The sequence below is a fragment of the Schistocerca nitens genome, chromosome 10, assembly GCF_023898315.1.
Source record: "Schistocerca nitens isolate TAMUIC-IGC-003100 chromosome 10, iqSchNite1.1, whole genome shotgun sequence".
NCBI classification, from domain to species: Eukaryota; Metazoa; Arthropoda; class Insecta; order Orthoptera; family Acrididae; genus Schistocerca; species Schistocerca nitens.
Window position 1 is genome coordinate 178,553,758 of NC_064623.1, and position 16,156 is coordinate 178,569,913.

Below are 16,156 nucleotides of genomic sequence, written 5' to 3' on the forward strand. Positions count from 1 at the left end.
GTAACATTTAGAAGAGTCTGCTGTTTGGGCCTCTCCTGGGAGCCCAGTTTAGATTCCGATGCACAGTAGTAGTTTCACTGTAACCCTTGTACCTTCACATTGTCGGTGAAACAAAGAAATTGCATCGGGATTCAATCCCAAATTCACAATGGCGGTTTCTGTCCACAGGAATAACATTTAGAAGAGTCTGCTGTTTGGGCCACTCCTGGGAGCCCAGTGTTAGATTCCGATGCACAGTAGTAGTTTCACTGCAACCCTTGTACCTTCAAATTGTCGATGAAACAAAGAAATTGTATGGGGATTCAACACCAAATTCACAATGGCGTTTTCTGTCCACAGAAGTAACATTTAGAAGAGTCAGCTGTTTGGGCCTCTCCTGGGAGCCCTGTTTACATTCCGATGCACAGTAGTAGTTTCACTGTAACCCTTTTACCTTCACATTGTCGATGAAACAAAGAAATTGCATCCGTATTCAACACCAAATTCATAATGGCGGTTTCTGTCCACAGGTGTAACATTTAGAAGAGTCTGCTGTTTGGGCCTCTCCTGGGAGCCCAGTGTTAGATTCCGATGCACAGTAGTAGTTTCACTGTAACCCTTGTACCTTCCCATTGTCGATGAAACAAAGAAATTGCATCGGGATTCAATCCCAAATTCACAATGGCGGTTTATGTCCACACGAGTAACATTTAGAAGAGTCTGCTGTTTGGGCACCTCCTGGGAGCCCAGTGTTAGATTCCGATGCACAGTAGTGGTTTCACTGTAACCCTCGTACCTTCAAATTGTCGATGAAACAAAGAAATTGCATCGTGACTCAATCCCAAATCCACATTGGCGGTTTCTGTCGACATGAGTAACATTTAGAACAGTCTGCTGTTTGGGCCTCTCCTGGGAGCCCAGTGTAAAATTCCGATGCACAGTAGTAGTTTCACTGTAACCCTTGTACCTTCACATTGCCGATGAAACAAAGAAATTGCATCGGGATTCAATCCCAAATTCACAATGGCGGTATCTGTCCACAGGAGTAACATTTAGAAGAGTCTGTTGTTTGGGCCTCTCCTGGGAGCCCAGTGTTAGATTCCGATGCACAGTAGTAGTTTCACTGTAACCCTTGTACCTTCACATTGTCGATGAAACAAAGAAATTGCATCGGGATTCAACACCAAATCCACAATGGCGGTTTCTGTCGACAGGTGTAACATTTAGAAGAGTCTGCTGTTTGGGCCTCTCCTGGGAGCCCAGTGTTAGATTCCGATGCCCAACAGCACGTTTACTGTAACCCTTGGACCTTCACATTGTTGATGAAACAAAGAAATTGCATCGGGTTTCTACACCAATTTCACAATGGCGGTTTCTGTCCACAGGAGTAACATTTAAAAGAGTCTGTGTTTGGGCCTCTCCTGGGAGCCCAGTGCTAGATTCCGTGCCACAGTAGTAGTTTCACTGTAACCCTTGCACTTTCACATTGTCGATGAAACAAAGAAATTGCATCGGGATTCAATCCCAAATTCACAATGGAGGTTTCTGTCCACAGGAGTAACATTTAGAAGAGTCTGCTGTTTGGGCCTCTCCTGGGAGCCCAGTGTTAGATTCCGATGCACAGTAGTAGTTTCACTGTAACCCTTGAACCTTCAAATTGTCGATGAAACAAAGAAATTGCATAGGGACTCAACACCAAATTCACAATGGCGGTTTCTGTCCACATGTGTAACATTTAGAAGAGTCTGCTGTTTGGGCCTCTCCTGGGAGCCCAGTGTTAGATTCCGATGCACAGTAGTAGTTTCACTGTAACCCTTGTACCTTCACATTGTCGATGAAACAAAGAAATTGCATCGGGATTCAGCACCAAATTCACAATGGCGGTTTCTGTCCACAGGAGTAACATTTAGAAGAGTCTGCTGTTTGGGCCTCTCCTGGGAGCACAGTGTTAGATTCCGATGCACAGTAGTAGTTTCACTGTAACCCTTGTACCTTCACATTGTCGATGAAACAAAGAAATTGCATCGGGATTCAACACCAAATTCACAATGGCGGTTTCTGTCCACAGGTGTAACATTTAGAAGAGTCTGCTGTTTGGGCCTCTACTGGGAGCCCAGTGTTAGATTCCGATGCACAGTAGTAGTTTCACTGTAACCCTTGAACCTTCACATTGCCGATGAAACAAAGAAATTGCATCGGGATTCAATCCCAAATTCACAATGGCGGTTTCTGTCCACAGGAGTAACATTTAGAAGAGTCTGCTGTTTGGGCCTCTTCTGGGAGCCCAGTGTTAGATTCCGATGCACAGTAGTGGTTTCACTGTAACCCTTGTACCTTCACATTGCCGATGAAACAAAGAAATTGCATCGGGAATCAATCCCAAATTCACAATGGTGGTTTCTGTCCACAGGAGTAACATTTAGAAGGGTCTGCTGTTTGGGCCTCTCCTGGGAGCCCAGTTTAGATTCCGATGCACAGTAGTAGTTTCACTGTAACCCTTGTATCTTCACATTGTTGATGAAACAAAGAAATTGCATCGGGATTCAAGCCCAAATTCACAATGGCGGTTTCTGTCCACAAGAGTAACATTTAGAAGGGTCTGCTGTTTGGGCCTCTCCTGGGAGCCCAGTTTAGATTCCGATGCACAGTAGTAGTTTCACTGTAACCCTTGTATCTTCACATTGTTGATGAAACAAAGAAATTGCATCGGGATTCAATCCCAAATTCACAATGGCGGTTTCTGTCCACAGGAGTAACATTTAGAAGAGTCTGCTGTTTGGGTCTCTCCTGGGAGCCCAATGTTAGATTCCGATGCACAGTAGAAGTTTCACTGTAACCCTTGTACCCTCAAATTGTCGATGAAGCGAAGAAATTGCATCGGGATTCAATCCCAAATTCACAATGGCAGTTTCTGTCCACAGGAGTAACATTTAGAAGAGTCTGCTGTTTGGGCCTCTCCTGGGAGCCCAGTGTTAGATTCCGATGCACAGTAATAGTTTCTCTGTAACCCTTGTACCTTCTCATTGCCGATGAAACAAAGAAATTGCATCGGGATATTATCCCAAATTCACAATGGCGGTTTCTGTCCACAGGAGTAACATTTAGAAGAGTCTGCTGTTTGGACCTCTTCTGGGAGCCCAGTGTTAGATTCCGATGCACAGTAGTAGTTTCACTGTAACCCTTGTACCTTCACATTGCCGATGAAACAAAGAAATTGCATCGGGATTCAATCCCAAATTCACAATGGCGGTTTCTGTCCACAGGAGTAACATTTAGAAGGGTCTGCTCTTTGGACCTCTCCTGGGATCCCAGTGTTAGATTCTGATGCACAGTAGTAGTTTCACTGTAACCCTTGTACCTTCACATTGTCGATGAGACAAAGAAATTGCATCGGGATTCAACACCAAATTCACAATGGCGGTTTCTGTCCACAGGAGTAACATTTAGAAGAGTCTGCTGTTTGGGCCTCTCCTGGGAGCCCAGTGTTAGATTCCGATGCACAGTAGTAGTTTCACTGTAACCCTTGTACCTTCAAATTGTCGATGAAACAAAGAAATTTCATCGGGATTCAATCCCAAATTCACAATGGCAGTTTCTGTCCACAGGAGTAACTTTTAGAAGAGTCTGCTGTTTGGGCCTCTCCTGGGAGCCCAGTGTTAGATTCCGATGCACAGTAGTAGTTTCACTGTAACCCTTGTACCTACACATTGCCGATGAAACAAAGAAATTGCATCGGGATTCAACACCAAATTCACAATGGCGGTTTCTGTCCACAGAAGTAACATTTAGAAGAGTCTGCTGTTTGGACCTCTCCTGGGAGCCCAGTGTTAGATTCCGATGCACAGTAGTAGTTTCACTGTAACGCTTGTACCTTCAAATTGTCGATGAAACAAAGAAACTGCATCGGGAATCAATCCCAAATTCACAATGGCGGTTTCTGTCCACAGGAGTAACATTTAGAAGAGTCTGCTGTTTGGGCCTCTCCTGGGAGCCCAGTTTAGATTCCGATGCACAGTAGTAGTTTCACTGTAACACTTGTACCTTCACATTGTCGATGAAACAAAGAAATTGCTTCGGGATTCAAAACCAAATTCACAATGGCGGTTTCTGTCCACAGGTGTAACATTTAGAAGAGTCTGCTGTTTGGGCCTCTCCTGGGAAAATGTTAGATTCCGATGACCAGTAGTAGTTTCACTGTAACACTTGTACCTTCAAATTGTCGATGAAACAAAGAAACTGCATCGGGATTCAATCCCAAATTCACAATGGCGGTTTCTGTCCACAGGAGTAACATTTAGAAGAGTCTGCTGTTTGGGCCTCTCCTGGGAGCCCAATTTAGATTCCGATGCACAGTAGTAGTTTCACTGTAACCCTTGTACCTTCACATTGCCGATGATACAAAGAAATTGCATCGGGATTCAATCCCAAATTCACAATGGCGGTTTCTGTCCACAGGAGTAACATTTAGAAGAGTCTGCTGTTTGGGCCTCTCCTGGGAGCCCAGTGTTAGATTCCGATGCACAGTAGTAGTTTCACTGTAACCCTTGTACCTTCACATTGCCGATGAAACAAAGAAATTGCATCGGGATTCAATCCCAAATTCACAATGGCGGTTTCTGTCCACAGGAGTAACATTTAGAAGAGTCTGCTGTTTGGGCCTCTCCTGGGAGCCCACTTTAGATTCCGACACACAGTACTAGTTTCACTGTAACCCTTGTACCTTCACATTGTCGATGAAACAAAGAAATTGCATCGGGATTCAATCCCAAATTCACAATTGCGGTTTCTGTCCACAGGTGTAACATTTAGAAGAGTCTGCTGTTTGGGCCTCTCCTGGGAGCCCAGTGTTAGATTCCGATGCACAGTAGTAGTTTCACTGTAACCCTTGTACCTTCACATTGCCGATGAAACAAAGAAATTTCATCGGGATTCAATCCCAAATTCACAATGGCGGTTTCTGTCCGCAGGAGTAACATTTAGAAGAGTCTGCTGTTTGGGCCTCTCCTGGGAGCCCTGTTTACATTCCGATGCACAGTACTAGTTTCACTGTAACCCTTGTACCTTCACATTGTCGATGAAACAAAGAAATTGCATCGGGATTCAATCCCAAATTCACAATGGCGGTTTCCGTCCACAGGAGTAACATTTAGAAGAGTCTGCTGTTTGGGCCTCTCCTGGGAGCCCAGTGTTAGATTCCGATGCACAGTAGTAGTTTCACTGTAACCCTTGCACCTTCACATTGCCGATGAAACAAAGAAATTGCATCGGGATTCAATCCCAAATTCACAAGGGCGGTTTCTGTCGACAGGAGTAACATTTAGAAGAGTCTGCTGTTTGGGCCTCTCCTGGGAGCCCAGTGTTAAATTCCGATGCACAGTAGTAGTTTCACTGTAACCCTTGTACCTTCACATTGCCGATGAAACAAAGAAATTGCATCGGGATTCAATCCCAAATTCACAATGGCGGTTTCTGTCCACAGGAGTAACATTTAGAAGAGTCTGCTGTTTGGGCCTCTCCTGGGAGCCCAGTTTAGATTCCGATGCACAGTAGTAGTTTCACTGTAACCCTTGTACCTTCACATTGTCGATGAAACAAAGAAATTGCATCGGGATTCAATCCCAAATTCACAATTGCGGTTTCTGTCCACAGGTGTAACATTTAGAAGAGACTGCTGTTTGGGCCTCTCCTGGGAGCCCAGTGTTAGATTCCGATGCACAGTAGTAGTTTCACTGTAACCCTTGTACCTTCACATTGCCGATTAAACAAAGAAATTGCATCGGAATTCAATCCCAAATTCACAATGGCGCTTTCTGTCCACAGGTGTAACATTTAGAAGAGTCTGCTCTTTGGGCCTATACTGGGAGCCCAGTGTTTGATATCGATGCACAGTAGTAGTTTCACTGTAACCCTTGTAACTTCACATTGTCGATGAAACAAAGAAATTGCATCGGGATTCAACACCAAATCCACAATGGCGGTTTCTGTCGACAGGTGTAACATTTAGAAGAGTCTGCTGTTTGGGCCTCTCCTGGGAGCCCAGTGTTAGATTTCGATGCCAAACAGCACGTTTACTGTAACCCTTGGACCTTCACATTGTTGATGAAACAAAGAAATTGCATCGGGTTTCTACACCAATTTCACAATGGCGGTTTCTGTCCACAGGAGTAACATTTAAAAGAGTCTGTGTTTGGGCCTCTCCTGGGAGCCCAGTGCTAGATTCCGTGCCACAGTAGTAGTTTCACTGTAACCCTTGCACCTTCACATTGTCGATGAAACAAAGAAATTGCATCGGGATTCAATCCCAAATTCACAATGGAGGTTTCTGTCCACAGGAGTAACATTTAGAAGAGTCTGCTGTTTGGGCCTCTCCTGGGAGCCCAGTGTTAGATTCCGATGCACAGTAGTAGTTTCACTGTAACCCTTGAACCTTCAAATTGTCGATGAAACAAAGAAATTGCATAGGGACTCAACACCAAATTCACAATGGCGGTTTCTGTCCACATGTGTAACATTTAGAAGAGTCTGCTGTTTGGGCCTCTCCTGGGAGCCCAGTGTTAGATTCCGATGCACAGTAGTAGTTTCACTGTAACCCTTGTACCTTCACATTGTCGATGAAACAAAGAAATTGCATCGGGATTCAATCCCAAATTCACAATGGCGGTTTCTGTCCACAGGAGTAACATTTAGAAGAGTCTGCTGTTTGGGCCTCTTCTGGGAGCCCAGTGTTAGATTCCGATGCACAGTAGTGGTTTCACTGTAACCCTTGTACCTTCACATTGCCGATGAAACAAAGAAATTGCATCGGGAATCAATCCCAAATTCACAATGGTGGTTTCTGTCCACAGGAGTAACATTTAGAAGGGTCTGCTGTTTGGGCCTCTCCTGGGAGCCCAGTTTAGATTCCGATGCACAGTAGTAGTTTCACTGTAACCCTTGTATCTTCACATTGTTGATGAAACAAAGAAATTGCATCGGGATTCAAGCCCAAATTCACAATGGCGGTTTCTGTCCACAAGAGTAACATTTAGAAGAGTCTGCTGTTTGGGCCTCTCCTGGGAGCCCAGTGTTAGGTTCAGATGCACAGTAGTAGTTTCACTGTAACCCTTGTACCTTCAAATTATCGATGAAACAAAGAAATTGCATCGGGATTCAATGCCAAATGCACAATGGCGGTTTCTGTCCACAGGAGTAACATTTAGAGGAGTCTGCTGTTTGGGCCTCTTCTGGGAGCCCAGTGTTAGATTCCGATGCACAGTAGTAGTTTCACTGTAACCGTTGAACCTTCAAATTGTCGATGAAGCAAAGACATTGCATCGGGATTCAATCCCAAATTCACAATGGCGGTTTCTGTCCACAGGAGTAACATTTAGAAGAGTCTGCTGTTTGGGTCTCTCCTGGGAGCCCAATGTTAGATTCCGATGCACAGTAGAAGTTTCACTGTAACCCTTGTACCCTCAAATTGTCGATGAAGCGAAGAAATTGCATCGGGATCCAATCCCAAATTCACAATGGCAGTTTCTGTCCACAGGAGTAACATTTAGAAGAGTCTGCTGTTTGGGCCTCTCCTGGGAGCCCAGTGTTAGATTCCGATGCACAGTAGTAGTTTCACTGTAACCCTTGTACCTTCTCATTGCCGATGAAACAAAGAAATTGCATCGGGATATTATCCCAAATTCACAATGGCGGTTTCTGTCCACAGGAGTAACATTTAGAAGAGTCTGCTGTTTGGACCTCTTCTGGGAGCCCAGTGTTAGATTCCGATGCACAGTAGTAGTTTCACTGTAACCCTTGTACCTTCACATTGCCGATGAAACAAAGAAATTGCATCGGGATTCAATCCCAAATTCACAATGGCGGTTTCTGTCCACAGGAGTAACATTTAGAAGGGTCTGCTCTTTGGACCTCTCCTGGGATCCCAGTGTTAGATTCTGATGCACAGTAGTAGTTTCACTGTAACCCTTGTACCTTCACATTGTCGATGAGACAAAGAAATTGCATCGGGATTCAACACCAAATTCACAATGGCGGTTTCTGTCCACAGGAGTAACATTTAGAAGAGTCTGCTGTTTGGGCCTCTCCTGGGAGCCCAGTGTTAGATTCCGATGCACAGTAGTAGTTTCACTGTAACCCTTGTACCTTCAAATTGTCGATGAAACAAAGAAATTTCATCGGGATTCAATCCCAAATTCACAATGGCAGTTTCTGTCCACAGGAGTAACTTTTAGAAGAGTCTGCTGTTTGGGCCTCTCCTGGGAGCCCAGTGTTAGATTCCGATGCACAGTAGTAGTTTCACTGTAACCCTTGTACCTACACATTGCCGATGAAACAAAGAAATTGCATCGGGATTCAACACCAAATTCACAATGGCGGTTTCTGTCCACAGGAGTAACATTTAGAAGAGTCTGCTGTTTGGGCCACTCCTGGGAACCCAGTGTTGGATTCCGATGCACAGTAGTAGTTTCACTGTAACCCTTGAACCTTCAAATTGCCGATGAAACAAAGAAATTGCATCGGGATTCAATCCCAAATTCACAATGGCGGTTTCTGTCCACAGAAGTAACATTTAGAAGAGTCTGCTGTTTGGACCTCTCCTGGGAGCCCAGTGTTAGATTCCGATGCACAGTAGTAGTTTCACTGTAACGCTTGTACCTTCAAATTGTCGATGAAACAAAGAAACTGCATCGGGAATCAATCCCAAATTCACAATGGCGGTTTCTGTCCACAGGAGTAACATTTAGAAGAGTCTGCTGTTTGGGCCTCTCCTGGGAGCCCAGTTTTGATTCCGATGCACAGTAGTAGTTTCACTGTAACACTTGTACCTTCACATTGTCGATGAAACAAAGAAATTGCTTCGGGATTCAAAACCAAATTCACAATGGCGGTTTCTGTCCACAGGTGTAACATTTAGAAGAGTCTGCTGTTTGGGCCTCTCCTGGGAAAATGTTAGATTCCGATGACCAGTAGTAGTTTCACTGTAACACTTGTACCTTCAAATTGTCGATGAAACAAAGAAACTGCATCGGGATTCAATCCCAAATTCACGATGGCGGTTTCTGTCCACAGGAGTAACATTTAGAAGAGTCTGCTGTTTGGGCCTCTCCTGGGAGCCCAGTTTAGATTCCGATGCACAGTAGTAGTTTCACTGTAACCCTTGTACCTTCAAATTGTCGATGAAACAAAGAAATTGCATCGCGATTCAACACCAAATTCACAATGGCTGTTTGTGTCCACAGGTGTAACTTTTCGAAGAGTCTGCTATTTGGGACTCTCCTGGGAGCCCAGTGTTTTTTTCCGATGCACAGTAGTAGTTTCACTGTAACCCTTGTACCTTCACATTGCCGATGATACAAAGAAATTGCATCGGGATTCAATCCCAAATTCACAATGGCGGTTTCTGTCCACAGGAGTAACATTTAGAAGAGTCTGCTGTTTGGGCCTCTCCTGGGAGCCCAGTGTTAGATTCCGATGCACAGTAGTAGTTTCACTGTAACCCTTGTACCTTCACATTGCCGATGAAACAAAGAAATTGCATCGGGATTCAATCCCAAATTCACAATGGCGGTTTCTGTCCACAGGAGTAACATTTAGAAGAGTCTGCTGTTTGGGCCTCTCCTGGGAGCCCACTTTAGACTCCGACACACAGTACTAGTTTCACTGTAACCCTTGTACCTTCACATTGTCGATGAAACAAAGAAATTGCATCGGGATTCAATCCCAAATTCACAATGGCGGTTTCCGTCCACAGGAGTAACATTTAGAAGAGTCTGCTGTTTGGGCCTCTCCTGGGAGCCCAGTGTTAGATTCCGATGCACAGTAGTAGTTTCACTGTAACCCTTGCACCTTCACATTGCCGATGAAACAAAGAAATTGCATCGGGATTCAATCCCAAATTCACAATGGCGGTTTCTGTCCACAGGAGTAACATTTAGAAGAGTCTGCTGTTTGGGCCTCTCCTGGGAGCCCAGTTTAGATTCAGATGCACAGTAGTAGTTTCACTGTAACCCTTGTACCTTCACATTGTCGATGAAACAAAGAAATTGCATCGGGATTCAATCCCAAATTCACAATTGCGGTTTCTGTCCACAGGTGTAACATTTAGAAGAGTCTGCTGTTTGGGCCTCTCCTGGGAGCCCAGTGTTAGATTCCGATGCACAGTAGTAGTTTCACTGTAACCCTTGTACCTTCACATTGCCGATGAAACAAAGAAATTTCATCGGGATTCAATCCCAAATTCACAATGGCGGTTTCTGTCCGCAGGAGTAACATTTAGAAGAGTCTGCTGTTTGGGCCTCTCCTGGGAGCCCTGTTTACATTCCGATGCACAGTACTAGTTTCACTGTAACCCTTGTACCTTCACATTGTCGATGAAACAAAGAAATTGCATCGGGATTCAATCCCAAATTCACAATGGCGGTTTCCGTCCACAGGAGTAACATTTAGAAGAGTCTGCTGTTTGGGCCTCTCCTGGGAGCCCAGTGTTAGATTCCGATGCACAGTAGTAGTTTCACTGTAACCCTTGCACCTTCACAATGCCGATGAAACAAAGAAATTGCATCGGGATTCAATCCCAAATTCACAAGGGCGGTTTCTGTCGACAGGAGTAACATTTAGAAGAGTCTGCTGTTTGGGCCTCTCCTGGGAGCCCAGTGTTAAATTCCGATGCACAGTAGTAGTTTCACTGTAACCCTTGTACCTTCACATTGCCGATGAAACAAAGAAATTGCATCGGGATTCAATCCCAAATTCACAATGGCGGTTTCTGTCCACAGGAGTAACATTTAGAAGAGTCTGCTGTTTGGGCCTCTCCTGGGAGCCCAGTTTAGATTCCGATGCACAGTAGTAGTTTCACTGTAACCCTTGTACCTTCACATTGTCGATGAAACAAAGAAATTGCATCGGGATTCAATCCCAAATTCACAATTGCGGTTTCTGTCCACAGGTGTAACATTTAGAAGAGACTGCTGTTTGGGCCTCTCCTGGGAGCCCAGTGTTAGATTCCGATGCACAGTAGTAGTTTCACTGTAACCCTTGTACCTTCACATTGCCGATGAAACAAAGAAATTTCATCGGGATTCAATCCCAAATTCACAATGGCGGTTTCTGTCCGCAGGAGTAACATTTAGAAGAGTCTGCTGTTTGGGCCTCTCCTGGGAGCCCTGTTTACATTCCGATGCACAGTACTAGTTTCACTGTAACCCTTGTACCTTCACATTGTCGATGAAACAAAGAAATTGCATCGGGATTCAATCCCAAATTCACAATGGCGGTTTCCGTCCACAGGAGTAACATTTAGAAGAGTCTGCTGTTTGGGCCTCTCCTGGGAGCCCAGTGTTAGATTCCGATGCACAGTAGTAGTTTCACTGTAACCCTTGCACCTTCACATTGCCGATGAAACAAAGAAATTGCATCGGGATTCAATCCCAAATTCACAAGGGCGGTTTCTGTCGACAGGAGTAACATTTAGAAGAGTCTGCTGTTTGGGCCTCTCCTGGGAGCCCAGTGTTAAATTCCGATGCACAGTAGTAGTTTCACTGTAACCCTTGTACCTTCACATTGCCGATGAAACAAAGAAATTGCATCGGGATTCAATCCCAAATTCACAATGGCGGTTTCTGTCCACAGGAGTAACATTTAGAAGAGTCTGCTGTTTGGGCCTCTCCTGGGAGCCCAGTTTAGATTCCGATGCACAGTAGTAGTTTCACTGTAACCCTTGTACCTTCACATTGTCGATGAAACAAAGAAATTGCATCGGGATTCAATCCCAAATTCACAATTGCGGTTTCTGTCCACAGGTGTAACATTTAGAAGAGACTGCTGTTTGGGCCTCTCCTGGGAGCCCAGTGTTAGTTTCCGATGCACAGTAGTAGTTTCACTGTAACCCTTGTACCTTCACATTGCCGATGAAACAAAGAAATTGCATCGGAATTCAATCCCAAATTCACAATGGCGCTTTCTGTCCACAGGTGTAACATTTAGAAGAGTCTGCTCTTTGGGCCTATACTGGGAGCCCAGTGTTTGATATCGATGCACAGTAGTAGTTTCACTGTAACCCTTGTACCTTCACATTGTCGATGAAACAAAGAAATTGCATCGGGATTCAACACCAAATCCACAATGGCGGTTTCTGTCGACAGGTGTAACATTTAGAAGAGTCTGCTGTTTGGGCCTCTCCTGGGAGCCCAGTGTTAGATTCCGATGCCCAACAGCACGTTTACTGTAACCCTTGGACCTTCACATTGTTGATGAAACAAAGAAATTGCATCGGGTTTCTACACCAATTTCACAATGGCGGTTTCTGTCCACAGGAGTAACATTTAAAAGAGTCTGTGTTTGGGCCTCTCCTGGGAGCCCAGTGCTAGATTCCGTGCCACAGTAGTAGTTTCACTGTAACCCTTGCACCTTCACATTGTCGATGAAACAAAGAAATTGCATCGGGATTCAATCCCAAATTCACAATGGAGGTTTCTGTCCACAGGAGTAACATTTAGAAGAGTCTGCTGTTTGGGCCTCTCCTGGGAGCCCAGTGTTAGATTCCGATGCACAGTAGTAGTTTCACTGTAACCCTTGAACCTTCAAATTGTCGATGAAACAAAGAAATTGCATAGGGACTCAACACCAAATTCACAATGGCGGTTTCTGTCCACATGTGTAACATTTAGAAGAGTCTGCTGTTTGGGCCTCTCCTGGGAGCCCAGTGTTAGATTCCGATGCACAGTAGTAGTTTCACTGTAACCCTTGTACCTTCACATTGTCGATGAAACAAAGAAATTGCATCGGGATTCAATCCCAAATTCACAATGGCGGTTTCTGTCCACAGGAGTAACATTTAGAAGAGTCTGCTGTTTGGGCCTCTTCTGGGAGCCCAGTGTTAGATTCCGATGCACAGTAGTGGTTTCACTGTAACCCTTGTACCTTCACATTGCCGATGAAACAAAGAAATTGCATCGGGAATCAATCCCAAATTCACAATGGTGGTTTCTGTCCACAGGAGTAACATTTAGAAGGGTCTGCTGTTTGGGCCTCTCCTGGGAGCCCAGTTTAGATTCCGATGCACAGTAGTAGTTTCACTGTAACCCTTGTATCTTCACATTGTTGATGAAACAAAGAAATTGCATCGGGATTCAAGCCCAAATTCACAATGGCGGTTTCTGTCCACAAGAGTAACATTTAGAAGAGTCTGCTGTTTGGGCCTCTCCTGGGAGCCCAGTGTTAGGTTCAGATGCACAGTAGTAGTTTCACTGTAACCCTTGTACCTTCAAATTATCGATGAAACAAAGAAATTGCATCGGGATTCAATGCCAAATGCACAATGGCGGTTTCTGTCCACAGGAGTAACATTTAGAGGAATCTGCTGTTTGGGCCTCTCCTGGGAGCCCAGTGTTAGATTCCGATGCACAGTAGTAGTTTCACTGTAACCGTTGAACCTTCAAATTGTCGATGAAGCAAAGACATTGCAGCGGGATTCAATCCCAAATTCACAATGGCGGTTTCTGTCCACAGGAGTAACATTTAGAAGAGTCTGCTGTTTGGGTCTCTCCTGGGAGCCCAATGTTAGATTCCGATGCACAGTAGAAGTTTCACTGTAACCCTTGTACCCTCAAATTGTCGATGAAGCGAAGAAATTGCATCGGGATTCAATCCCAAATTCACAATGGCAGTCTCTGTCCACAGGAGTAACATTTAGAAGAGTCTGCTGTTTGGGCCTCTCCTGGGAGCCCAGTGTTAGATTCCGATGCACAGTAGTAGTTTCACTGTAACCCTTGTACCTTCTCATTGCCGATGAAACAAAGAAATTGCATCGGGATATTATCCCAAATTCACAATGGCGGTTTCTGTCCACAGGAGTAACATTTAGAAGAGTCTGCTGTTTGGACCTCTTCTGGGAGCCCAGTGTTAGATTCCGATGCACAGTAGTAGTTTCACTGTAACCCTTGTACCTTCACATTGCCGATGAAACAAAGAAATTGCATCGGGATTCAATCCCAAATTCACAATGGCGGTTTCTGTCCACAGGAGTAACATTTAGAAGGGTCTGCTCTTTGGACCTCTCCTGGGATCCCAGTGTTAGATTCTGATGCACAGTAGTAGTTTCACTGTAACCCTTGTACCTTCACATTGTCGATGAAACAAAGAAATTGCATCGGGATTCAACACCAAATTCACAATGGCGGTTTCTGTCCACAGGAGTAACATTTAGAAGAGTCTGCTGTTTGGGCCTCTCCTGGGAGCCCAGTGTTAGATTCCGATGCACAGTAGTAGTTTCACTGTAACCCTTGTACCTTCAAATTGTCGATGAAACAAAGAAATTTCATCGGGATTCAATCCCAAATTCACAATGGCAGTTTCTGTCCACAGGAGTAACTTTTAGAAGAGTCTGCTGTTTGGGCCTCTCCTGGGAGCCCAGTGTTAGATTCCGATGCACAGTAGTAGTTTCACTGTAACCCTTGTACCTACACATTGCCGATGAAACAAAGAAATTGCATCGGGATTCAACACCAAATTCACAATGGCGGTTTCTGTCCACAGGAGTAACATTTAGAAGAGTATGCTGTTTGGGCCACTCCTGGGAACCCAGTGTTGGATTCCGATGCACAGTAGTAGTTTCACTGTAACCCTTGAACCTTCAAATTGCCGATGAAACAAAGAAATTGCATCGGGATTCAATCCCAAATTCACAATGGCGGTTTCTGTCCACAGAAGTAACATTTAGAAGAGTCTGCTGTTTGGACCTCTCCTGGGAGCCCAGTGTTAGATTCCGATGCACAGTAGTAGTTTCACTGTAACGCTTGTACCTTCAAATTGTCGATGAAACAAAGAAACTGCATCGGGAATCAATCCCAAATTCACAATGGCGGTTTCTGTCCACAGGAGTAACATTTAGAAGAGTCTGCTGTTTGGGCCTCTCCTGGGAGCCCAGTTTTGATTCCGATGCACAGTAGTAGTTTCACTGTAACACTTGTACCTTCACATTGTCGATGAAACAAAGAAATTGCTTCGGGATTCAAAACCAAATTCACAATGGCGGTTTCTGTCCACAGGTGTAACATTTAGAAGAGTCTGCTGTTTGGGCCTCTCCTGGGAAAATGTTAGATTCCGATGACCAGTAGTAGTTTCACTGTAACACTTGTACCTTCAAATTGTCGATGAAACAAAGAAACTGCATCGGGATTCAATCCCAAATTCACAATGGCGGTTTCTGTCCACAGGAGTAACATTTAGAAGAGTCTGCTGTTTGGGCCTCTCCTGGGAGCCCAGTTTAGATTCCGATGCACAGTAGTAGTTTCACTGTAACCCTTGAACCTTCAAATTGTCGATGAAACAAAGAAATTGCATCGGGATTCAATCCCAAATTCACAATGGCGGTTTCCGTCCACAGGAGTAACATTTAGAAGAGTCTGCTGTTTGGGCCTCTCCTGGGAGCCCAGTGTTAGATTCCGATGCACAGTAGTAGTTTCACTGTAACCCTTGCACCTTCACATTGCCGATGAAACAAAGAAATTGCATCGGGATTCAATCCCAAATTCACAATGGCGGTTTCTGTCCACAGGAGTAACATTTAGAAGAGTCTGCTGTTTGGGCCTCTCCTGGGAGCCCAGTTTAGATTCAGATGCACAGTAGTAGTTTCACTGTAACCCTTGTACCTTCACATTGTCGATGAAACAAAGAAATTGCATCGGGATTCAATCCCAAATTCACAATTGCGGTTTCTGTCCACAGGTGTAACATTTAGAAGAGTCTGCTGTTTGGGCCTCTCCTGGGAGCCCAGTGTTAGATTCCGATGCACAGTAGTAGTTTCACTGTAACCCTTGTACCTTCACATTGCCGATGAAACAAAGAAATTTCATCGGGATTCAATCCCAAATTCACAATGGCGGTTTCTGTCCGCAGGAGTAACATTTAGAAGAGTCTGCTGTTTGGGCCTCTCCTGGGAGCCCTGTTTACATTCGATGCACAGTACTAGTTTCACTGTAACCCTTGTACCTTCACATTGTCGATGAAACAAAGAAATTGCATCGGGATTCAATCCCAAATTCACAATGGCGGTTTCCGTCCACAGGAGTAACATTTAGAGGAGTCTGCTGTTTGGGCCTCTCCTGGGAGCCCAGTGTTAGATTCCGATGCACAGTAGTAGTTTCACTGTAACCCTTGCACCTTCACATTGCCGATGAAACAAAGA